General features: G+C 41.7%; 1 protein-coding gene and 1 pseudogene across 2 annotated transcripts in view; one reads left to right on the top strand and one right to left on the bottom strand.

Annotated features, from left to right (window-relative positions):
- IQGAP1 (IQ motif containing GTPase activating protein 1) overlaps nt 1-26691 on the bottom strand; it is a 135380-nt gene that overhangs the window by 69433 nt on the left and 39256 nt on the right. The window lies entirely within an intron of this gene.
- On the top strand, nt 10012-10109 carry LOC147349621 (U6 spliceosomal RNA; annotated as a pseudogene).

The raw sequence follows: 26691 nt of genomic DNA, 5'->3' as shown, positions 1-26691 counted from the left end.
ACAAATCCCTTTGGGGTCTTCCCCCCAATATAACACACATCCATTATAGAAAACTACAAGAACTTTCTCATTACTTTATGAATATTTTCCATGTTATTATACAGTCTCTGAACACCCTGAGTCACATTAAAATTCTACTAAGTGCTTAATCGGTCACCTATGTTGGATATTTATAACATCTCTAAATGTTTTCAACTGTTAAATAATTCTCTAAGGAACATCTTTGTACACAATATTCTTCTGTATTTATAATTAATTGCTGCGGAAAGATCTTAGAAGTGTAACTCCAAAACAAAAGATGTTATTGACCAAAAGCTCACCCAAAGGTTGTACCAATTTGCACAACCCTCTTGTTTTACAAATAAGAATTCAGGTCTACCGAAGGTTACCTGCTAGTTAGTGACAAAGGTAGGATAAGAGGACCCTGATTCCTAGTAGAATCCTTCTCACTAAACCACTATTGCTTTTATCACATCACCCCAGAAGCCTAAGAGGGCTGAGCTCCACAGAGCTGTCTGAACAGGACAGAGTTGCAACTCTACCATGCACGGAAAAGACTGGTATCTCTGCACGTTTTGTCCACTTAAGAGGGTTTTAAATATTTCAGCTTAACTGTAAGTCCACCAGTATTTCTCAGCTCAGACACAAAGCTTCCTTATAAAAGTTAAGCATTTAACTGTATAAGTTCACTTTAGAATAAATCTATGCATTGATACCTATCTTACACCAGACACACAAAAAATCAACTCAAAATGGGTTAAAGACTTGAACACTGTAAATCTGAAACTATAAAACCCCTTTAAGAAAACATAGAGGGTAAGCTCCTTGGCATCAGTCCTGGAGACAATTTTTTTGGAGGGTTTGACATCAAAAGCAAAAATAAACAAGGAGGATTATATAAAACTAAAAAGCTTCTGCACAGCAAAGGAAACCATCAACAAAATGAAAAGGCAACCTACAGAATGAAAGAAAGTATTTCCAAATCATATATCTGTTAAGGGGTTAATATCCAAAATATGTAAAGAACTCAACAACAGCAAAAAAAAAAAAAAAACCCAACAATCCAATTTTTAAATGGACAGAGGTACTGAATAGTTTTCCAAAGGCATACAAACAGCAACACATAAGGGAAAGGATGCTCAGCATCATTAAATCATCAGTTCAGTTCAGTCATGTCCGACTCTTTGCAGTCGCATGAATCGCAGCATGCCAGGCCTCCCTGTCCATCATCAACTCCCGGAGTCCACCGAAACCCATGTCCATCAAGTCCATGATGCCATCCAACCATCTCATCCTCTGTCGTCCCCTTCTTCTCCCGCCATCAATCTTTCCCAGCATCAGGGTCTTTTCCAGTGAGTCAGCTCTTCACATCAGGAGGCCAAAGTATTGGAGTTTTAGCTTCAACATCAGTCCTTTCAATGAACACCCAGGACTGATCTCCTTTAGGATGCACTGGTTGGATCTCCTTGCAGTCCAAGGGACTCTCAAGAGTCTTCTCCAACATCACAGTTCAAAAGCATCAATTCTTCAGCGCTCAGCTTTCTTCACAGTCCAACTCTCACATCTGTACATGACCACTGGAAAAACCATAGCCTTGACTAGATGGACCTTTGTTGGCAAAGTAATGTCTCTGCTTTTCAAAATGCTGTCTAGGTTGGTCATAACTTTCCTTCCAAGGAGTAAGCGTCTTTTAATTTCATGGCTGCAATCACCATCTGCAGTGATTTTGGAGCCCAGAAAAATAAAGTAAGCCACTGTTTCCACCGTTTTCCCATCTATCTGCCATGAAGTGATGGGACCAGATGCCGTGATCTTAGTTTTCTGAATGCTGAGCTTTAAGAGAACTTTTTCACTCTCGTCCTTCACTTTCATCAAGAGGCTCTTCAGTTCATCTTCACTTTCTGCCATAAGAGTGGTGTCATCTGCATATCTGAGGTTCTTGATATTTTTCCCGGCAATCTTGATTCCAGCTTGTGCTTCCTCCAGCCCAGCATTTCTCATGATGTATTCGGCATATAAGTTAAATAAGCAGGGTGACAATATACAGCCTTGAAGTACTCCTTTTCCTATTTGGAACTAGTCTGTTGTTCCATGTCCAGTTCTAACTGTTGCTTCCTGACCTGCATACAGGTTTCTCAAGAGGCAGGTCAGGTGGTCTGGTATGCCCATCTCTCAGAATTTTCCACAGTTTATTGTGATCCACACAGTCAAAGGCTTTGGCATAGTCAATAAAGCAGAAATAGATGTTTTATGGAACTCTCTTGCTTTTTTGATGATCCATCGAATGTTGGCAATTTAATGTCTGGTTCCTCTGCCTTTTCTAAAACCAGCTTGAACATCTGGAAGTTCACGGTTCACGTACTGCTGAAGCCTGGTTTGGAGAATTTTAAACATTACAATGCGTGTGAGATGAGTGCAATCGTGTGGTAGTTTGAGCATTCTTTGGCATTGCCTTTCTTTGGGATTGGAATCAAAACTGACCTTTTCCAGTCCTGTGGCCACTGCTGAGTTTTCCAAATTTGCTGGCATACTGAGTGCAGCACTTTCACAGCATCATCTTTCAGGATTTAAAATAGCTCAACTGGAATTCCATCACCTCCACTAGCTTTGTTCGTAGTGATGCTTTCTAAGGCCCACTTGACTTCACATTCCAGGATGTCTGGCTCTAGGTCAGTGATCACACCATTGTGATTATCTGGGTCGTGAAGATCTTTTTTATACAGTTCTTCTGTGTATTCTTGCCACCTCTTCTTAATATCTTCTGCTTCTGTTAGGTCCATACCATTTCTGTCCTTTATTGAGCCCATCTTTGCATAAATGTTCCCTTGGTATCTCTAATTTTCTTGAAGAGATCTCTAGTCTTTCCCATTCTGTTGTTTTCCTCTATTTCTCTGCATCGATTGCTGAGGAAGGCTTTCTTATCTCTCCTTGCTATTCTTTGGAACTCTGCATTCAAATGGGTATATCTTTCCTTTTCTCCTTTGCTTTTCACTTCCCGTCTTTTCACAGCTATTTGTAAGGCCTCTTCAGACAGCCATTTTGCTTTTTTGCATTTTTCTTGGGGATGGTATTGATTCCTGTCTCCTGTACAATGTCACGAACCTCCATCCATAGTTCATCAGGTACTCTGTCTATCAGATCTAGTCCCTTAAATCTATTTCTCACTTCCACTGTATAGTCATAAGGGATTTGATTTAGGTCATACCTGAAAGGTCTAGTGGTTTTCCCTACTTTCTTCAATTTCAGTCTGAATTTGGCAATAAGGAGTTCATGAATCTGAGCCACAGTCAGCTCCCGGTCTTGTTTTTGCTGACCGTATAGAGCTTCTCCATCTTTGGCTGCAAAGAATATAATCACTCTGATTTCGACGTCGACCATCTGGTGATGTCCATGTGTAGAGTCTTCTCTTGTGTTGTTGGAAGTGGGGGTTTGCTATGACCAGTGTGTTCTGTTGGCAAAACTCTATTAGCCTTTGCCTTGCTTCATTCTGTACTCCAAGGCCAAATTTGCCTGTTACTCCAGGTGTTTCTTGACTTCCTACTTTTGCATTCCAGTCCCCTATAATGAAAAGGACATCTTTTGGGAGTGTTAGTTCTAGAAGGTCTTGTAGGTCTTCATAGAACTGTTCAACTTCAGCTTCTTCAGCATTACTGGTTGGGGCATAGGCTTAGAGTACCGTGATATTGAATGGTTTGCCTTGGAAACGAACAGAGATCATTCTGTCGTTTTTGAGATTGCATCCAAGTACTGCATTTCGGATTCTTTTGTTGACTATGATGGCTACTCCATTTCTTCTAAAGGATTCCTGCCCACAGTAGTAGATATAATGGTCATCTGAGTTAAATTCACCCATTCCAGTCCATTTTAGTTCACTGATTTCTAGAATGTCGATGTTCTCTCTTATCATCTCCTATTTGACCCCTTCCAATTTGCCTTGATTCATGGACCTACCATTCCAGGTTCCTATGCAATATTGCTCTTTACACCATCGAATCTTGCTTCTATCACCAGTCCCATTCACAACTGGGTGTTGTTTTTATTTTGGCTCCGTCTTTTCATTGCTTCCAGAGAAGGCGATGGCACCCCACTCCAGTACTCTTGCCTGGAAAATGACATGGATGGAGGAGCCTGGTAGGCTGCAGTTCATGGGGTCATGAAGAGTCAGACACGACTGAGTGACTTCACTTTCACTTTTCACTTTCATTCATTGGAGAAGGAAATGGCAACCCACTCCAGTGTTCTTGCCTGGAGAATCCCAGGGACGGGAGAGCCTGGTGGGCTTCCGTCTATGGGGTCACACAGAGTCAGACACGACTGAAGTGACTTAGCAGCAGCAGCAGCAGCAGCTTCATTGTTTCTGGAGTTATTTCTCCATTAATTTCCAGTAGCATATTGGGCACCTGCTGACCTGCGGAGTTCCTCTTTCAGTGTCCTATCTTTTTGCCTTTTCATACTGTTCATGGGGTTCTCAAGGCAAGAATACTAAAGTGGTTTGCCATTCCCTTCTCCAGTGGACCACATTCTGTCAGATCTCTCCACCATGACCCGTCCATCTTGGGTGGCCCCATACGGCATGGCTTAGTTTCATTGAGTTAGACAAGGCTGTGATTCCAATGCAGGGGATCACAGGTTCGATTTCTGGTTGGGGAACTAAGATCCCACAAGGTGCACGGTGTACCTCCAAAAAAAAAAAAAAAAGGAATAATTTCAATAAGCTCAGACTCCTGCATCTTCCCATATGTAGAAAAGCACTAAATTTGTTAACTTGAGATGTCTGGGTGGTGGTGGTGTTGTTGATAGCAGTAATCTTACGATGTTCCGACTACCTGAGCATTTTGGGCTTTTTTCCCCAAAAAACTCTCATTTTTTCCTGGCTCCTCCCTTACCTCTTTGAAACAGTCCTTCCGAGCTATCTGAGAGGCTGTCTCTCGGGTTTAAGTCAGCCGAATAAAACATATTCTCAACTTTCAGACTGCACTTTTTTTTTCCAGTCAACAGTGGGAATATAAATTGGTGCGGCCACTATGGAGGCAATATGGACATTCCTCAAAAAATTAAGAACAGAACTGCCTTTCATACAGCAGTCCCACTGCTGGGTATACAGACGTCCCTGGGTATTAACAGGGTGGTTTCAGGACCCAAATCTTGGACTCGGATAAGACCCCAAATCCAAGGATGCTCAACTCCTGTATATAAAATGGTGTAGTATTTGCATACAACCTAAGCACACCCTCCCCATATACTTTAAATCATCTGTAGATTACTTATAATACCTGATACATTGTAAATGCTATGTAAGTTATTGTAAATACAATGTAAATGCTATGTAAATAATTGCTGCCAAGCAGCAAATTCAAGTTTTGCTTTTTGAAACTTTTCAGAATTACTTTTTCCCTGGATATTTTCAATCCACAGTTGACTGAATCCATAGATGCTGAACCTGCGGATACAGAGGGATGACTATATGTCCAAAGGAAATGAAGACAGGACATCAAAAATATATTTGCACTCTCACAATCATCACAACACTATTCACAACAGCCAAGATATGGAAACAACCCAAGGACCCACGCATGAACGAATGGGTAAAGAGGTTATGATATATGCACTGTTGTTGTTGTTGCGTTCAGTCGCCTGTATCTGACTCTTTGTGACCCCCATGGACTGCAGCACACCAGGCTTCCCTGTCCTTCACCATCTCCCAAAGTTTGCTCAAACTCATGTCCATTGAGTTGGTGACGCTATCCAACCATCTCGTCCTCAGTCGTCCCCTTCTCCTCCTGCCTTCAATCTTTCCCAGCATCAGGTATGCATATACATACAAAGAAATATTATTCAGCCATGAAAATGAAGGAAATCCTGCCACTTGTGACAACATGGACGGATCTTGAGGGCAGTATGCTAAGTAGAATAAACCAAAGGGGGGGGGAAATACTGTATGGTATCCATCATATGTGGAATCTGATAAAATAAATAAATAAAGTCAAACTTTTAGTGCTTGCCAGGAGGTAGGGCCTGGAGAAAATAGGGAGAGATTGGTAAAAGGATGCAAAGGCACACCTGTAAGATGAATAGGGGGGAGCTAACATAAAACACAGTGACTATACTTGATAACACTGCATAGTATAACTGAAAGACAGCAGAACTGTAAATGTTCTCACCAAAAAAGAAAGAAAAAAGATAAACATGTGAGGTGATGGATATGTTAACTAGACAGAGGAAATCCTTTCACAATATATACATACATCACATCATCACAATGTGCTTGCTTTCAAAGTCCTACAATTTTATATGCTACTTGTACCTAAATAAAGCTGAAATCTAAATAAAATAAAATAAGTTTGGGACTTCCTTGGCAGTCCAGCAGTTAAGACTACACGCTTTCAATGCAAGGGGCACAGGGTGGATTCCTGCTGGGAAACTATGATCCCACACGCCGTGCAGTGAGGCCAGAAAAACAAAAACTAACTGAATGAATAAATAAAATATATGCACAAAAGAAAAGTCATTGGCCAACACAATTCTCATGTTACCAACTCTCATGTTGAAAATTATCTTACTATTCATAGAATTTCACGGTTGGAAGGCTCATTAAAACCCTTCCAGTCTACCTAACTCCTCCACTCCCCTCTCACCTCCCACTCCCTCCCTCACTTTAACGCCTGAATACTCCCAAAACATCTTGGTCAAATCATGCTGTAAACTGACTCTGTGGTGGCTCAGTGGTAAAGAATCCACCTGCAAGTTAAGGGGCACAAGAGAGGGGGGTTCAATCCCCAGGTTGAGAAGATCTCCTGGATTAGAAAATCCTACTCCAGTATTCTTCCCTGGGGAATCCCATGGATAACGAAGCTTTACGGGATACAGTCCACGGGGTCACAAAGAGTTGGACAGGACTGAGTAAGCTGAAGTATATGAGCATCCAGGCTGACCCCTGATCACTGATGCTGACGTGAAATCACATATTTAAATTATTAACCCGTTTCATCTCAGGATTCTAGTAGCCAAAAAGCTTTTTATTAAGCCAGCATCAGCTCCCCATGAGTACCCTAAACTGCCTCATGGAGCAAGACAACATATGGAATTAAAATATAATGTGTCCAGAAATGGCTGGGGACTTTTAAAGATCTGGATTTATATCTTGTCTCTGTTTGTGTGTGTGTGTGTGTGTGTGTGTAATAAAGTTTTATTAAAGTATAAAGGAGATAGAGAAAGCTTCTGACATAGGCATCAGAAGGGGGCAGAAAGAGTACCCGCTTGCTAGTGTTAACAATGAAGTTATATAATCCAAAGAATGTCTGGAGGTTGTAAAGACCTCATAAGACCTACTCCCATAATTTACATTTTAAGATAACACTGTCCTCAGGCAGGATACGGTGAAGATTGCTCAGTCGTGTCCGACTCTTTGCGACCCCATGGACTGTAGCCTACCAGGCTCCTCTGTCCATGGGATTTTCCAGGCAATAGTACTGGAGTGGATTGCCATTTCCTTCTCCAGATATCCTGTCTCTCTTACTTATCAAGAGTGTGAGTCACTTACCCAATTTCTTCATTTGTTAAAAGGGAATAACAATACTTTCAGGATAGGCCTATTGTTGAGGCTTAAATGAGATTACATATGAAATGCAGGGCTTAAGCACAGGGCTTGGCCAGTATTTTTAAAACATATGTGCTTTTCCTCCTTTCCTCTCATATGATGAGTCACATGCTGACACTTCTGTCAGTAAGACGATTCCAGTTCCTTCATGTATGCCTCAAGAAAAGAGAACAGCACCTACCTCACAGGACAACCGTGAGGGTTAAAAGAGATTACCACACAAAGCGTTAAGAACAGTGCCTGCATAAAGTCAGCACTCAGAGCATCAGCTGGTGCTACCAGGAGTCTGAGATGTGACTCCCTGCCCCTCGAGTCTTCCTCATTCATCTCTGAACACTTATGTTCCAGGTGTGGTCTGACTGGCCTGAAATGGAACTGGAACATCACTTCTTCATTCTGAACAGACCAAAACCACAGATAAAGCCTTGATTAAATTATTGTATAACACTTTTCTAATCAACAGAGTTTCTTAGTATGGTTTCCCCCAAATACACTGCTGCTAAACCTGATCTCTGCAGTTCCGTATATTAGATTCTTATTTGCACTCATCTCTAGTACATTTCTTTCAGCTTGATTCAGCCCATTGTCCTGAATGTCAACATATTTGCAGATCCTAATTCTGTGGCCCGAAATACTAACTTCTCTCCCAGCTTCACATTATCTATAAATACTAGTGGATTTTGAAGAATGGTGAGGAGTCAACCAAATGGCCAAAGCAGAGAAGGCCTCCAGGTAGAATACATACCATGTACAAAGGAAGGGAGGGCTGAGAAAACACAGTGGGTTACAAAACAGTTCAGCACTGACGTTGCTGGAAGGGAAAGTAGGAGGTAACGATGAGAAAAAAGAGCAGCTTGGATGGTGCAAGGCCTGTTTATCAGCTAAGAAACCTCTCCATCCGGCACAAGGGACACTGGAGGATTTTAACTCAGAAGTGACCTGATCAGATCTGTGTTTTAGAAAATCTCTTTGGCAACAATATAGGCTTTTAAAATTTTTCTTCAAGTACCAATGTTTTAAAAAATAAGTCACTTTAAAAAAAAAAAGTTCTGAGAATATTATACCAACAAGTGACACCGGCACACTCTTGTCTGTGATGAGGTGTCTCCCCAGGGCCACAGACAGGCCTCAGCGACAAAACTCTCCATAGTAAGGAAATGGAGAACAGAGGTGTTAGTCCTTCCTCCCACAAAAAGGGATATAAACTTTGAACATTTTCTCCTCAAGTTTAACCCTACAACAGCTTTAATAAATCTAACTCAAATGAAAATTACTAAAAAAAAAAAAAGAAAAAATTAAGTGACATTACCTGAAACACAACCATTAAACAGGAAAAGTAACGTTTAAATGGTTCGTTTTCTACAAATAATGCTAAAAAAAAAAATCTCTAACACTATTTTTCAATTTTGGCAGACATTAAGCTAACTACTTCACATGTATTATCTCAGTTGATCCTTGCAAAACCTCTTACGGTAAATGGTATTATTATTCTTACTTTACTGATTTAAAAAAAAAAAAAAAAAACATGGGGTCCTCAAAGTAAAGTAACTTATCCAAGATTACTTGTCTAGTAAGTGGCTGAGCTCACAATTAAACCCAAGCTGGTGTGATTCTAAAGCTCAAACTCAATTGCTGCAATATATTGCCTCCTTTGAAAATAATAATAGTTATCATCTACTTAATGCTCAAGTTCTGATGCTTCTTAAAGCATCCTAAACCACAGGGCATGGCCCTCATTAACAACCCTTATTCCATCAAGTACCAAAAAGGAGACCTATTAAACACTGAAGTTGACACCCCTACTGTGAAAAATACGTGCTTATATAAAAGCCCATCTTTACTATAATGGCATAATAATTCTTATAAATAGTCTTGATATAATTTCATATTTACCCTATTTTGATAAAACTTTGATTTATACGTATTTTTAAAATGTACTCTGACAGTCACGTACCCATTTAGGAAACATTTCTAATGGATCACTCTGTGCAACCTTGCAGTGGCATAAAAAAGTGCTGGATACCGGAGACCACCCTCTGAGAAGAAAGATGCTTACACTGCTGGCTACAATAGGAGATGATATTTGCACTAGGCTTTTTAAGATAAATTGTATGTAGAGAGGTGAAAACGGGAAAAACAGACACTGAAGATAAAGGAGACAGCACAAAAAAAGAGCAAAAAGGACTGAAAACAAATGGCATATTTAAGGAATGACAAATCCTTGTGGTAGAGGAGTACGTGGAGATGTAGCTGGAACATCAGGATTTTAATCTGCAGGCAATGGAAACCACAAAACTTTGTGAGCAGAAGAGCAGCTTGGTCAGATCTGACATTCAGCATGGTAACCAGGACAACAGCACAGAAGACAGAGTCAACAGAGAAATATTAGGCAACTACTTCAAGAATCCAGGGGAGGGCTCGCTTCGGCAGCACATATACTAAAATTGGAACGATACAGAGAAGATTAGCATGGCCCCTGCGCAAGAATCCAGGGGAGAGGTAGTAAGGTCTTCAGTTAGGGCAATGGCGGAAACAGAAAAATGATGAGTAATTTCAGAGAAAGAACTGACCCCATCTGAAGATCTGTTATATGGCTGGGAGTAGGGGTTAGAAGGACACTGAGAAAGATGAAGGTTTACAAGACAAATGGGGGGGAAAAAAAAAGCTCCTGACCTTACATTAAAAATCAAGTGGATTAGAGATTTAAAAACATTTAAAAATTAATGTTAAAATTTTTTTAATTTTTAAAATTAACATTACAAATTAAAAACATTTAAAAATAAATAAATGAATGGTCATATAACCTTGAAATGAGAAAGGCCTTTCCAAACAAGACTGTGGATACAGAAATCATTTTTTAAAAGCAAGAAATAAACTGGCTAATCAGTTAAACTTCTACAAAGCAATTTAAAAAAATTAAAATTTGAAAGAAGCCGGAGGAGAAATCTGCAACCCATAACAAGGAGCTAATAATCTCCCATAATCTTTATTTTTATTTTTTGGCCACATGGCATGCGGGATCTTCGTTCCCTGATGAGGGACTGAACCTGAGTCCCACCCTCCACCGTGGAAGCATGGAGCCCTAACCACTGGACCGCCTAGGAAGTCCCCTCTCACATAATTTTTAGATGCACACGCACGCACACACACATACACACACATATATATGCTTTAAATAAATAAAATGACAAATATCTCCCTAGGAAAATGCTCTAGAAACACAAACAGGCAATTCAGAAAAGAATACAAATAACCAGCAATTATGGGGGAAAAAATCTTAATCTCACTACTGATCAAAGGAATTCAAATTAAAGTAACAATAAAACCATTTTCAGCTATCAGAATGGCAAAGATAAAAAAGGATAGTAACTTATTATTGCCTAGTATGTAGGGAAACTTCACATTCTCACACTGTCCCACTGGCAACGTGTACCATCTATAGCAAACTTGCAAAAACTTCTGTAAAAGGAACAAGGTTGTTTTATTTTTAAGAGATGATTTGGTGACTCGTGGAATGGATGGCTAAATAAAAGACCATGCCATTAAACAAGGCTGGGGACCCCTGGGGAAGCAGGCCAGAATGAAAAGCTCATGTCTGAAACATGTTCAACTGGAGCGGTCCATGAGACACCCAGGCAGAGACGTGATGGAAGTACAAGTCTGAAAAACTCAAGAGAAAGACCAGGTTGGAGACCCAGATTTGAAAAGTGGCACCTCGGGAGTGGATGAGCTCCCTAGAGAAAGACTGTTTTCAAGTTCCAGGACTGTGCCTTGGAAAACGCTGACACTTAAGAGGCGAATATTACAGAGAAAGAACAGTTACCATGGTAAAATGAGAACTATGAGAGAATCACATGATGGCAGTCAAGGAAGAAAACATTTTAGGAAACTGGGGAGGTCACCAACTTCAAATGCTGCACAGAGATGGGTGGCAAGAAGAAAAGGACCTGGCAAATAAGAAAGAAGGTCATCTGGGACCCCAACAGGGGGCGTCTCAGTGGAGTGGTGAGACAGGATCAGATACTATCTCCAGAAACGGCACTAGAGGTGGAGAACCAGAGACAGCAAGTGTAGAGTTCTTTCTCAAGAAATCTAAAAAGGGAAGAAGAAAAACCAGGGGAATAAAGAAAGAGTTAGGACTTCCCTGGGGGTCCAGTGGTTAAGAATCTACCTTCCAATGCAGGGGACACGGGTCTGATCCCTGGTCCAGGAAGATCTCACATACTGTGGAGCAACTAAGCCCTTGTGCCCCAACTACTGAAACCTGCTAGGGCCCCAGAGCCCGTGCTCCACCACAAGAGAAGCCACTGAGATGAGAAGTCTGCGCACTGCAACGAAGAGCAGCCCCCAAGAGCAGCAACGAAGACCCAGCACAGCCAGAAATAAAGAAAGAAGAGAGAAAAACAAAAAGTTGGGGTTGCAAAGAGTCAGACATGACTGAGTGACTGAACCGACCGACTGAGTCTGCAGTGGTGGCACAGCCAGGGAGGGCATGTATTTCCCTCTCTCTTTTTTTAAATAATTGAAGAAGAGGCACTTATTTGCACCTTGCAAGGAAAGAGGGACTAAAGACACAAGAAACAAAAAGTAAAGAAGATTCTGAAGAACACGGAGCGGGGTGGGGGGCAGTTATCTATGGAAAGGAACATACCCACTTCTTCCTTGAGAAAAGAGGGAAGGAAATAATGAGCAAGAACAATCTATCTAACTATACCTCTCTGAGCTTCAGCTTCCTGTCTGTAAAGCAGGATTAGGAATGGCACCTATTCTCATAAAACTGCTGTGAGGATTAACTGAGGTAACGCATATAAGCGCTAAGGCTCTAACTTTTGGTAGCTATATGTTTGTGCATGTGTAGGGGACAGCCAAATCCCAGAAATAAACCTGCTTCTAGAGCCTGACACCCAGTAACGCGTGGGTTCCCTGATAACATCTGTCAAAGGGAGCATCTACGTGGCCCTACCCATCCCACCACTCAGCAAGACAAAGAAATGACTATGTGGAGGACTCTCATGTGGTAAGCCTTGAAACAAGCCCAGACCGAGAGCATACGGAGAGAAGAATCAAGGTGGGAATCTGAATTAGGGGTCTGTGAAGAGGAAACCAGTTGAACAAGTTCCACCCAGCACATGACTTGAGCGGTTTCCCAGCTCTGTGCAATACAGAAGCGGAACACACCAATGCCGGAACTGACTACTCCAAACCACTGAGATTCGGTTCCTCCAGGAGCGGCTCGGCGGGTACACACCCAGCTTGCCGAGCAAACGCCCCCCAAATGTCTGCATGACTCACTGAGGAAAAGCGTCCGAGTAGGCCGTCTTTCCTCATAAATAGGATAAGTACTGAGCCACTAACACATATGAGCACCGTCTCAGCTTTGGAAACAGCCTCATAATTTCAACACTGTGTGGCAAAAACCCAGTCCTGAGAAAAAGGAGTGTAGATTATTCAAAAAGGCATTCCTCACCATATGAAAAGGGAGGGGAATTAGGGCTGGGTTCCCAGAGAAAATGGCATTTATGTGTTAATGTGTGTGAGTGTGTGTCTGTGTGTCTTGATGGGGGGGAATATGTCAAGCCAAAGGAAGAAACTGTACAGAAACTTTGAAGGATTTGAAACAGGGAAGGAAGTGATTAGGTCTGATTTATAAGATCACTCCAAACACAATGGATTAGGAAGAGGGGCTATTAATGGCTGCAGAACTACTGAAGAAAGGCAGGCAGTCACCTAGGCAAGACATGACAAAGGCTAGCTTTCCAAGCCATACACGCAAAATGAGAAATCTTGATAGTATCTGTTTTAAAAGAAACTTCTGAATATGATTTAAACCAATCTGAACAGCTATAGGAATAAGTGAGAAGTAGAAGGGAATTTTTTTTTCTTCATCTTAAGTAACTTAGCTTAACCTCTGTGTTCCTCGATACCTAATACAGACCCATCCCTGAACTAATCATTTCATTCTGCTGAACTGGACATGAGGTATGCCAGGTTCACGTGCCAAAATTAAATGTCTGAATTTCAAAATGGTCCCTCATCTTAACCAGGGTGGTAGACTATGGTGACGGTTGCACCATTTGGTAAATTTACTAAAAATCACTGAGTTATACACTGAAAATGAGAGAATTTTATGGTATTTAAACTATACTTCAGTGAAAAGTTCTGGGCAAACAAGATTAACCACCCCACTCCAGTACTCTTGCCTGGAAAATCCCATGGACGGAGAAGCCTGGTAGGCTGCAGTCCATGGGGTCGCTAAGAGTCGGGCACAACTGAGCGATTGCACTTTCACTTTTCACTTTCATGCATTGGAGGAGGAAATGGCAACCCACTCCAGTATTCTTGCCTGGAGAATCCCAGGGACAGAGGAGCCTGGTGGGCTGCCGTCTATGGGGTCACACAGAGTCGGACACAACTGAAGCAACTTAGCAGCAGGACCAAATCTTCAGAAGCTCAGCCTGGTGAAACATTACCATGTTCAACCTATCCACCCATCCACCTTGACTTTACCATATATCATAAAGCATGAAAGACCTTCTAACCCTAAATGAAAAAAAAAAAAAACTTCAAAGTAAGCTAAAGCCTCAGCCTAGTCACTGCTGATTGCAATCAGCTCTTGAGAAAAAAAAAAAACAGGTGAGAGTCCTCTACTAGGTGGAAGACAGGCACATATTTCTTTGCAAAAAAACCAGTTCTCTGAGTCACTGCCAACTGCAGCAGCTGCTAGAGCCCAGGGGAACAAGGAGAGCCTGCAGACCAAGAATACACCAAAAAAGTTATTGATCAAATCTAATCGTTAGTGAGAATGTATCAAGAGGTGGGGTTAACTGTGATAATCATGAAAGACATAAACCCTGGTCTCTAAAGTGAAAAAAAAAAAGTCACTCAGTCATGTCTGACTTTTTGTGACCCCATGGACTATAGTCCACCAGGCTGCTCTGTCCATGGGATTCTCCAGGCAAGAATACTAGAGTGGGTAACCATTTCCTTCTCCATAGGATCTTCCTGACACAGGGATCAAATCCAGGGTTCCTGCACTGCAGGCAGATTCTTCACCATCTGAGCCACTAGGGAAGCCCCTAAGGCTCACAGTAAATTAGATAAGACATAAATATAAAGCAGCATACTGTGAAAACTACAATAAAGACACTTGGGGGGCAGGAGCTAAAAAGACACAAGAGTGTGTGTGTGCTCAGTCACATCCAACTTTTTGTGACCCCATGGACTGCAGCCTGCCAGGCTCCTCTGTCGATGGGATTTTTCAGGCAAGAATACTGGAACAGGTTGTCATGCCCTACCCCCAGGGGATCTTTCCGACCCAGGGATCGAATCCGCATCTCCTGCATTGGCAGGTGGATTCTTTACCACTGAGTCACTTGGGACGTCCATAGAGACACAAGAGAGGGACATCTAACTCAGACCTGGAGGAAGGGTGAGTGTCCAAGTAAGCTTCTTGGAGGAGGCACTGCCTAAATTTATTTTCTTAGATAGGCAATATATTTTTACACAGATCAAAATTTTAAAGCATAAAAAGATACCCAGTTAAAAGGAAGAAAATCTCATGAAGTGAAAAGACAAGAGTGTCAAATGCTGCAGAGATTAAATAAAATAAGTCATGAAAATTTTCCAGTGGGCACAGCAATTAGGTCATTGATGACTCGAGAAAGAGAAATCACAGTGGGGGTAAAGGAGGGCACACGATCATACCCACCTAAGTTAAGACACACCAAAAAAGTGGACATAGGGAATAAAGACAAGCTTTCCTTGAAGGAGAAAATAAGAGACAATAATCCTAGACAGGGTCTCGGATTGAGGGAGTTTATCTAAAATGGGTGAGGATATTTATGTGCTAAAGAAAAAGAATCCGAAAAAAAAAAAAAAAAAAGTCAAGTTATGAGCTCAAGTTAAGGAAAAAACACTGGATAAGAACCCTAGAAGACAAGAAGGGACAGGATCCAAACCACAGAGAGAAGACTGAATCTTAAGAAGAAAAACAGTTCTCCCATTGCTACAGGGAAGGAAGTCAAGATGGCATGATAAAGGAGATGCGGTAAATTTGTTAGGGCCAGAAAAAATGAGGGAGCTTGTAGAGAAAGTAGAGTTCATCAAGTTGTGACATGGGAAGCCAGGGATGGAGATGTGTACTAAGAATAAAGGTTGATAAAACTTCTGATCGGCACCGCCAATCTCTGACAATTCAAGTAGTACTTTCAAAAGGCACCTCCGTCCATGAACTCTCGCACCGTCTACCACTGGAAATAATCCCTTCTTCCTCCAAACTTCCTCTAGACTTTCTCAGTATCTCTTTATCTCTTAACATTATTTAAGAAGGTAAGGGTGGAATCCTTTTCTGATTTCTATTTGAAGCATGGTGCTCAGTAAATAACTGCTGAATGTCACAAACTGTTTTCTCTCTTGCTTGAGGACCACTCAATGATTAATACAGCCAAATAATGAAAGAAAGAAGAAAGAATGCTAAACTCTCATCATCATCAATAATGGAATTCTCTTAACCACCAGAGCCCCCCTGTTCCACACAACTTTTCACCAATTCAATGGAATGATATTCTGAGCATCTACTCTGTGAAAAGCACTGTGACAGGAGATGCTGTTCGACACCAAGAAGTGGAAAAAGACTCACCCCTAAAGGAGCACAAGAGAGTGAGACAAACACACACACAGTTATGCTGTCCATTCCCTCCCATACTATTTCAGACTATATTGCAAAACCCAAGCCATAAAAGAACCTCTTCCTTAGCTAAACTTTCACACATTAACTTTTTGCATCATTTCCAGGGCAATCTATATTGCCTTTTGACATCAGTTAGATCTTTCATCCTTTGATGTTGAGTAATTTATGAATAACTCTTTCCTTGTAGCTCAGTCAGTCAAGAATCCGCCTGCAATACAGGAGACCCAGGTTTAATTCCTAGGTCTGGAAGATTCCCTGGAGAAGGAAATGGCAGCTCATTTCAGTGTGCTTGCCTGAAAAATCCCATGGACAGAGGAGACTGGTGGACTACAGTCCATGGGGTCGCAAAGAGTCAGACACAACTGAAGCGACTAAGCACGCAACATAACCATCCCAACATTTTTAGCCATGTCAGAAAAAAAAATACAATGAGCAATGGAATATCATCAAGTCATTCAAAATAAAAGTACCTTTTAATAATAGGAAATGGAAATAAAAACAATTTTAAGTAACTTGAGAAAGCCCTTAGGTTAGAACATAAATCTTCCACTAACCGTTATACAATCTGTACGTAAAAATCTGCAACATGCGTTTTCTCAAAGCAAGTTTTGGGAAATCTCTTGTTACAAAGTTCTTCCTCATATTAAGCAGATTTTTATTGACAAGTTCTGTTCCTCTGGTACTGTACATGATAAATTGAAACCCTCTTTCATTTTTCAGGGATTTTTAAGTAATGGCAGGCAAAACATTAACGGGTAAATAAATTCCTACACTGGAGGAGGGGTTGATCTTTGCAATTCTATGATTCTGTGTTCCCTCTAAATTTTGTTTCCATATTAAGTGATCTCAGTCCTTCAGTTACTCCCCAAGCGTTATAATCTCCGTGCTGTGCTGTGCTCAGTCACTCAGTCGTGTCCGACTCTTTGGGACACCATGGACTGTACCCCACCAGGCTCCTCTGTCCATGGGCTCCAGGCAAGAATACTGGAGTGGATTGCCATGCCCTCCTTCCTCCAGGGGATCTTCCCAACCTAGACCTTTCTTAATGCTGGACATGCTCACTCAACATGCTCTAGGCCCAGAGCGATAACCAAGTCTCAACTAGAGGACAGACACCCACTGATGGGAGTGGTTCCCCAGGGAAGGATCCTGATGTATCAGCAGTGCCTGCTGTGGGTGTGAAGGAACCCCACCACATACCTATCAAGGTCCCTCTTAAAGTATGGCCTCCAGAACATAAAACCAGCTTCAGGTAGCCTCTGATTCTTACAGAGGACGGTAGGGCCACCTCTTCCTTTGCTGCATAGGTCACATTTCTACTAGTGAGTTAATAAACATCTCATGTATACCTGTGGCTGATTCATGTTGATGTATGGCAGAAACCAATACAATATTATAAAGCAATTATCCTCCAATTAAAAAAAGAAAGAAAGAAAGTCAGCAGCTGCATTGCTGCTACTGCTAAGTCACTTCAGTCCTGTCCAACTCTGTGCGACCCCATAGACGGCAGCCCACCAGACTCCCCCGTCCCTGGGATTCTCCAGGCAAGAACACTGGAGTGGGTTGCCATTTCCTCCTCCAATGCATGAAAGTGAAAAGTGAAAGTGAAGTCGTTCAGTCATATTCCACTCTTAGCGACCCCATGGACTGCAGCCTACCAGGCTCCTCCGTCCATGGGATTTTCACCATTGCCTCAGCTCCTAAAATAAATAAGAAATCTCAGGTTTGGTTCGTTTTGTTTTTCTTCTCACTAATCCTCTCCCTACTAATGCTACTTCTCTATCCTGTGTTGCAGACACTCCATTTTTTAAACCCCAGTGCAGGACGTCACAGTTACGTTCAAGGTATCTTGAAAGCAAAATCTGTCATGTATTAACCATGTGCAGCATATTAACCACTCCAGCAACTGAAGTTTGATCAATATACCACTAATACATTCATAAGTCCAAACACAAATGTTTTACATGTAACATGCCCTAACAAGTTATCTTTGAATTAAAAATCTAGCAGCTCCTTTTTTTGAGCTACAATGTATATTAGATAGATTCACCATTTTTTAACCATTTTACAGAATGGAGTTCAGTGGTTTTTAGTATATTCACAATGTTGTGCAACCACCATGACTATCTAATTCCAGAAAATTTCCACCACCCAGAAGGAACCCTACACCCATGAAGCAGTCACTCCCCATTGAGCAGCTCTTCTGGAATGATTTATTCAACTGGTTACAAATCTTAATCATATTACAGTCTAGTCCACATGTACCCAATCTGCAGAAGCATCACAAGACAAACTCTCAAATGCCTTACTGAAATCTAGACATTACTCTGCTTCTCTGATTCACTAATCTGGGGACCCTGTCCAAAAGGCAATGATGTCATGGTGACAGGGCCTTTCTCAGGAAGTCCTGGTTGACTCCTAAGGAGCCCTTCATTTCTTACCATAAGCCATATACACATGCTTAGTTTCTCAGTCGTGTTTGACTCTTTGCAACCCCATAGACTGTAGCCTGCCAAGCACATCTGTTCATGGGATTTCCCAGGCAAGAATACTAGAGTGGATAGTCATTCCCTTCTCCGGGGGATCTTCCTGACCCAGGGAGCGAACCCGAGTCTCCTGCACTGCAGTCAGATTCTTTACTGTCTGAGCCACCAGGGAAGCCCTCTCTGACACATGACAGAACATACGCTATGGACCTTAGCCAGAGACTAGTTCACTAGACTAGAATTTGTGGTATCTTCTCCTTTTTAATAACTAGTACATTTGCAGTCCCCCATTTTCAAAAGCCACACTTCTGTTCTTCACAATGTCACCAGGTGACAGTTCAATAACTGTGCCTACCCAATTCGTACTTTAATGGCTTTAGTTTAAGCTCCATAAATTAAGAACATGAGAACTCAATGAAGGAAGTAAAGAAACTGCAGATAAAACATAAAACAGTTAAGAAGTGACCATCAACAGGTCTTGAATTCTTAAACAGTCCCTTGAATCCATTATTCTGAGAGAGAACACTGTTTCCCAAACAACTAGTCCTAAGAAAGACAATCTGTGAGGAAAGAATCTGATAGTAAACTAGCTTGGAGGAATATTGCCTACATGATCCTCGCCCTTGAAGATTCAGAATTTACAGCCCATGATAGTCTAACAGTCCACTAGTTACATAATCTGTTTAACTTGGTTTATTACAGTATTTCTGAAACATATCTGACCACTAAACCCTTTCCTCCTTAATGTCACATTAACAGAATACACGTCAAAATAGTGATACAGAGGTTAGCTACACAGTTTTCAAAAGTTCCTCAAAACTGTACTCTCCTATAACACAAAGAATAAATTGTGAGTTTGACAAGTTGATTCATACCTTCACAGTATACATGTCAAAGTTGTCCATCCAAAACCTGTTTGCTCAAGACCAATTTCATTACACTATTAACCTTTTTAACATAATACAACTTGCTTGAATACTCTCTGGAAACTTCTAGCTAATTTTTCCAAGAGGATACTTAAGCCATATGTTGCAAAATTCTCAAAAGTTGAAATGCTTTATTCTGAAAAAAAAAAGAAAAGTTAAATCTCAATTCATAGACTAAAGAGTTTGGCAAATTCCAGAGCACATTTCATGAGAGAGCCATTCCTGGTACTCAACATCTAAGACCGGGGTCCCCAGTCCTGGGACCATGGACTGGTACTGGTCTGTAGCCTGTTAGGAGATGAGCAGCTGGCAAGCGCATGAAGCTTCATCTGTATTTACAGCCACTCCCCATTGCTTGTATCACCATCTAAGTTCCACCTCCTATCAGATTAGCATCAGCAGTAGATTCTCGTCAGAGTGCCAACACTGCTGTGCTTGAATCAGCCCAAACCACCCCCTCTAACCCGCATCCGTGGGACCGATCCATGGGCCGGTGCCAAAAAGGCTGGGGACGGCTGATTTAAGATACTACCCAAATACCGTCTAGAGAAAAAGAGTTTTACCTCACTCTTTACACCAAAATAAATTCTAAATGGATCAAAAGGTCAAATGTTAAAATTCTTTACATCCTAAAAATACTTGAAGAAAGCCTGGGGGAATATTTTTGTATAGAGAAGGACTAAAGAATCCCTTTAAAAATGATACAAAGCCATAAGGCTAAAAAATAAAAGCTTAGTAAAACCAAATATGTTTTAAAAATTCTTTATTTTAAACACCTTAAAATTGAAAGTTAAAAGACAGCATCCAAAGGGTTGACCTCCTCAATATAAAAAGAGCTCTTACATCAATAAGAGCAATAACACACTAGAAAAATGAGCAGGACTTCCCTGATGGTCCAATGGGTGAGAATCTGCCTGCCAATACAGGGGGCACAGGTTCAATCCCTGGCCCAGGAAGATTCCACAAGCCTCAGAGCAACGAAGTCGGTGCACCTTCCCTCTATGGCCCTCGAGCCACAACCACGGAAGCCCCAGGCGTCTAGAGCTGTGCTCCGCAGCAAGAGAAGTCCCCGAAGTGAGAAGCCCACGCACAACTCGAGAGTAGCCCCTGCTCTCCACAACCAGAGAATACCTGTGTGCAGCAGGGAAGACACAGTGCAGCCAAAAATAAACAAATAAAATCAAGGGTTTAAAAAAGAAGAAGAAAGAAAAACGAGCAAAGAATTCTGCCAAAACAGTTCACAGAAAAGGAAACAGAAAGGCTTTTAAACACATGTAAAGACGCTCAGCTTCACTCAGAGTAAGGCAGTCTGAAAAAGAAACTGCAATTACAACACCACGTTCAACTATGAAATTCATAACTATGAAAACAAACAAAAAAAAAAGTACTCTAGGTTAGTGAAATCATAGGGAAAGCAGTCTTCTGATATATCACTGATGTACATATAGTCTGGTACAACCTCCAGAGAGAGCAGACTGACAGTATTTGTCTGTATAGTCAAAACTATGGTTTTTTCCACTAGTCATTTACAGATGTGTTCAGATCAGATCAGATCAGTCGCTCAGTTGTGTCCGACTCTTTGCGACCCCATGAATCGCAGCACGCCAGGCCTCCCTGTCCATCACCAACTCCTGGAGTTCACTCAGACTCACGTCCATCGAGTCAGTGATGCCATCCAGCCATCTCATCCTCTGTCGTCCCCTTCTCCTCTTGCCCCCAATCCCTCCCAGTGTGTTAGTTGGACCATAAAGAAGGCTGAGCGCCAAAGAATTAATGCTTTCAAACTGTGGTGTTGGAGAAGACTCTTGAGAGTCCCTTGGACTGCAAGGAGATCAAACCAGTCAAACCTAAAGGAAATCAACCCTGAATATTCATTGAAAGGACTGATTCTGAAGCTGAAGCTCCAATACTGTGGCCACCTAATTCCAAGAGCTGATTCACTGAAAAATACCCTGATGTTGGAAAAGACTGAAGGCAGGAGAAGAATAGGATGACAGAGGATAAGATGGTTGGATGGCATCACCGACTCAATGGACATGAGTTTGGGAAAACTCTGGGAGATGGTGAAAGACAGGGAAGCCTGGCATGCTGCAGTCCATGGGATCACAGAGTCGGACACGACTAAGCAACTGAACAACAACAAAATGTGGATATTCCCACTGACTTAGAAATTCTACTTTTAGTATAATATAACTAATGCAGTACTTCAACTAATGTGTTGGGGCTTCCCTGGTGGCTAAGTGGTAAAGAATCTACCTCCCAAGAAGGAGCCTCAAGTTCAATCCCTAGGTCAGGAAGATCCCCTGGACAAGGAAATGGCAACCCACTCCAGTATTCTTGCCTGGGAAATTCCATGGACAGAAGAGCCTGGCGGGCTACAGTCCAAGGGGTCACAAAAGAGACATGGCTTGGTGACTAAAAACAAACAAACAAAAAAAACTAATTTGGTTTAGATCATAGATTTGGGCCTAGAGTCAAACTCCATCAGCATCTTGCAGGTGTGTTGTTTCCTATCTTAAGTAACTATAAATGAAGGAGAGAGGAAATTAAATAGCATGGGATAGCACTGGGCTGGGGGAGGCGGGGTTATTTGCCTGTAAATGATCATTGTCTCGGAGAAGGCAATGGCACCCCACTCCAATACTCTTGCCTGGAAAATCCCATGGACGGAGGAGCCTGGTAGGCTGCAGTCCATGGGGTCGCTAAGAGTTGGATACAACTGAGCGACTTCACTTTCACTTTTCACTTGCATGCATTGGAGAAGGAAATGGCAATCCACTCCAGTGTTCTTGCCTGGAGAATCCCAGGGACGGAGGAGCCTGGTGGGCTGCCGTCTATGGGGTCGCACAGTCAGACACGACTGAAGCGACTTAGCAGCAGCAGCAGCAGATCATTGTCTTTAAAGATAAAGAATCACTTGCAAGAGATCAAAAGTGGGTATGTGCATGCTCATCGTGTCCGACTCTTTGCGACACCATGCACTATAGCCCTCCAGGTTCCTCTGTCCATGGAATTCTCCAGGCATTAATACTGGAGTGGGCTGCCATTTCCTCCTCCAGGGGATCTTCCCAACCCAGGGATCAAACCCGCATGTCCTGCACTGCAGGCAGATTCTTTACTGTTGAGCCATCAGTAAAGCCCAGGAGACAGGAGACCAAAGGAAGGATTATCTTTGTAAATCAGTTAGGCAATGAGAGTAGCTTGAATATGGGAAGTGGCAGTGAGGATGGGGTGAGCTGACAGAAATAGATGGTGTGTGGGTGTGTGTGCACTCATGCCTGCACATGTACGTATTAAAACAACACTAAAAAACTGCATCAATTAGACCTGAAAGGTGACAAGAAAAAAAAAATGTAATTTCTAGGTTTGCCTAACTGAATGTCTAGTAGAGCTGGCAAGTGAAGTTGAGAAAGAAGATAAACTGGAAGAGGGATGATTATAAATTCATCTTTGTAAATTCTTGGTTTGGATTTTTTTCTTTTTAATATCCATGGAGAGGTAGGAGTCCACAATTCCTTATTCCAATATTTAAAATTCAAGGTTCCTTGAAAATCAAATGATTTGTTCTCATAAATCTGAAGCAACTTGTTTGGCAATAAAGTAATCTAAAACAAAACCAAAAAATAAAGAAATTCCACTTTTAGAAACTCATCCTATAACACTCATAAGTGCAAGATGGCAGCCATACAAAGTTGCTAACTACACCACTACTGATAAGAGTAAAAGCTGGGAGGGATATGCCCACTGACAGGTTAAATCCATACACTGAACAACCATGCAACTGTGAAGGGGGAAGAAAATGAAGCACTATAATGTATTCACGCAGAATATGTTAAGATGCAAAGAAGAAAGTATAGTGTTATCACTTCTACACAAGGAAACAAAAGAGATTTGCATATATAGAGAAGATCCGGGTGCCTGGGAAACAAGACTAGGCAGGCAGACTTTTTTTTTTCTTTACTGAATATCCTAGCAGAGCTTCTGAATTAAGTATCATGTCTCTATATTACCTGTTTTTTAAATGATTAATAATAAAAGTTTAAAAGTTAAAGACCAAATTTGCCAACACCATTCTGGGTATTCTTGAGTTTTTAAAGGAAAACCCCCAAAGTCAAGCCACTGTCTAGCACAAGCTCGTCAAATTAGCAGTGACTAAGAAGCACCGTCCAAAGAAACGACATAGTGATAAGTCTTCGGGGCAGGAAAACATTGTGCTGTGATAGCCATGTAAGTGATAAGTAACTTTTGTCTCCTTTTAGCTGTTTTAAACTTTATCTGAGATGTATGTTATTTGTAATAAAATGATCTGCTACACCATGAGATTTTTTTCAATTTTTTTTTTTTTTTTTTGGCTGCTTCACTCGCTTACCAGATCTTAGCTGTCCCACCAGGGATTGGACCCTCACTCCTGGCAGTGAAAGCATGAAGTCCCAACCACTGGACCACCAGGGAATTCCCTTAAATTTTATTTTTATACCATTTTCCTATTTTTAATGATCATAGGGTTTTTTTCCTTTCAGGTTTTCTAAATGTGCCCCATTCCCTCTTTTTATACTTCAGTTCCTCTGCATCAATTTTAAACACTAATTATGCCATTTCAAGGAAATAATCTTAGTTTTTTATGTTGCTGATTAATGATCCCTAGCAAAAGGCTGATGCTTTCTACCTTATGGATAAACACCTATCACAACAATAGTATTTCCTTCTACTGCAAAAGCCTCACAATTTTTCTTAAAGCCAGAGTCCTCTGAGTCCCTAGACTTCTAGCCCGACAGAAGCCAAGCCCTGGGCTGGCAGCCACCTCTCTGACGCTCCTTCTGCTTCTCGTTAGGATTTCCAGTGAGTCAACAGGAAGGTATTCGGAGTAAGGAAGAAATAGAGGCCTGGAGACAGGCCTTTCCTCCACCCACAACACCAAAAAATACAATTCTTGCCAAACTGTCCAAGGCAATTTCCAATGCCACTCCTGTCTGCATGAGGTCACTACTGAAAAAATAAGCAACTGGGAAGGAGGGAAAGCCTTTCTGAGCTGAACTGAGAAGACGTGCCAGGTTAGGAAGAAGAAAACTAACCAGGCCCCCTCTCTAGTCTCTCCAGAGTTGCTGTATGTAACCATGGGACCCCTACTGTATCCATTTCCAATCCCGGGAGGCCATCTTAGTGAGTAGGCATTAGGTCAAAAAAGTTAAACAGATGCAAATTTATCACAGACCAGTTATGTCTCTTTGTTGTTGTTATTGTTGTTGTTTAGTCATTCAGTGGTGTCTGACTCTTTGCAACCCCATGGACGGCAGCCCACCAGGCTCCTCTGTCCATGGATTCTCCAGGCAAGAATACTAGAGTGGGTTGCCATTTCCTCCTCCAGGGCATTTTCCTCACTCATGGATCAAACCTGAGTCTCCTGAATTGGCAGGCAGATATTCTTCACCACTGAGCCTCCAGGAAAGTCCCAAGTTATGTTTCTAGACCCCTGTAAAAAATCACTTAACTTAATGTTTACTGCATTCCTTATAAGCATGCAGGCACACATTTCTCCTCAATCAACGGCCAGCAGTTACTCATGTATGCCTATCACTATCTTTAGCTTTGCAGTGAATAAGAAAAAGTATATTAGGCAGAGTCCGACAATTTGTTAGATGCATGAATACATGAGTCAAATACAGAGACCACCTATATGAAGCAGGTAAAAGAGACTCTGCAGTGAGAAGCAAGAAACAGCTCACATTCCCTCACCCACCTGACGCCAAGCCAGCTGTTTAGTGCCTGGGAACCAGCTGACGGAACTGTGGACTTAAACACTGCCCCCTCAGTAGAGGCTGACAGCGGCAGCGACAGTGCCACACAGAAGTGGGCTTGAGTTCCACAGACATTACGTGACCTTGAAGTATGTGATACCTACTTATTTTTTTCCCTCTTTAAAATAAAAACATGCCTATCTCACTGTAATGTTGTATGCAAGGAGATCAATCAATCCTAAAGGAAATCAACCCTGAACATTCATTGAAAGGACTGATGCTGAAGCTCCAATACTTTGGCCACCTGAGGCAAAGAGTCAACTCACTGGAAAAGACCCTGATGCTGGGGAAGATTGAAGGCAAAAGGAAAAGAGGGTGGGAGAAGATGAGATGGTTAGATGGCATCACTGACTCAATGGACATGAATTTGAGCAAACTCTGGGAGATAGTGAAAGACAGGGGAGCCTGGCATGCTGTAGTCCATGGGGTCGCAGAAAACTGGAGATGACTTAGCATCTGAACACACAACACACCATCATTCTGCTTAATTACTGGTAACTACTGTTGCTGACATTAGATTTTGAAGCACAAATGGTACGGAAGTGAGAGACTAGACCAGGGAAGAGCAAAGGCTTTGGAGTCCTCGCCAAGCCTGGAATCTGGATCTATCACTTAAAGAGATGGTGAGTCAAGCTCTTTGCGCTTTGCTTTCTTTTCTGTTAAATGTAGATAAGAATAAGCACCTCACTTCAAGCACAGCTAATTAGACAACACATATGAAGTGCTTAGCATAGTACCCAGTACATGATTAAGTGCTCAATAAATGGTACTGATGAGGAGGAGGAGGAGGAGGCAGGTGGGGAGACACTGACCTCGGGACAAACAGGAATCTTGCATATCATGCTGTCCATGCAAACTGCAGGGTTGGTTTTTGGCTAGGGGGTGTGGGGGTTGTTTTGCTACCTCTTAGCTGGTGTAAGGGTATCTGAAGTATTAAAGTTTCTGTAATAAAACACTGAAAAAAATTAATTCTTCCTATCGCACAATTAAAAGAAAAAAATTTTAAACATTCAGATTTAAGCAAGTAGATTTCCCTTCAAATAAACCCTTTAACCAGATTTTTTCATTTATATGTTTAAGATTTTTTGATTCACAACAAAGTACGGGGATCAATGAGATTATGAGAAGGTCTTTCAGAAGAAAAATGAAATGGCAGGGTCCTTTTTCGATCAGGTAGGCAATAGGACCTCTGCATTCA

This window comes from Bos grunniens, chromosome 21, assembly GCF_055505025.1.
Source record: "Bos grunniens cultivar Pamir isolate PY7600 chromosome 21, Bosgru_T2T1.0, whole genome shotgun sequence".
In the NCBI taxonomy this organism is placed as follows: Eukaryota; Metazoa; Chordata; class Mammalia; order Artiodactyla; family Bovidae; genus Bos; species Bos grunniens.
Note: the sequence above shows the minus strand (reverse complement) of the source record. Positions and strands in the feature narration are given on the sequence as shown.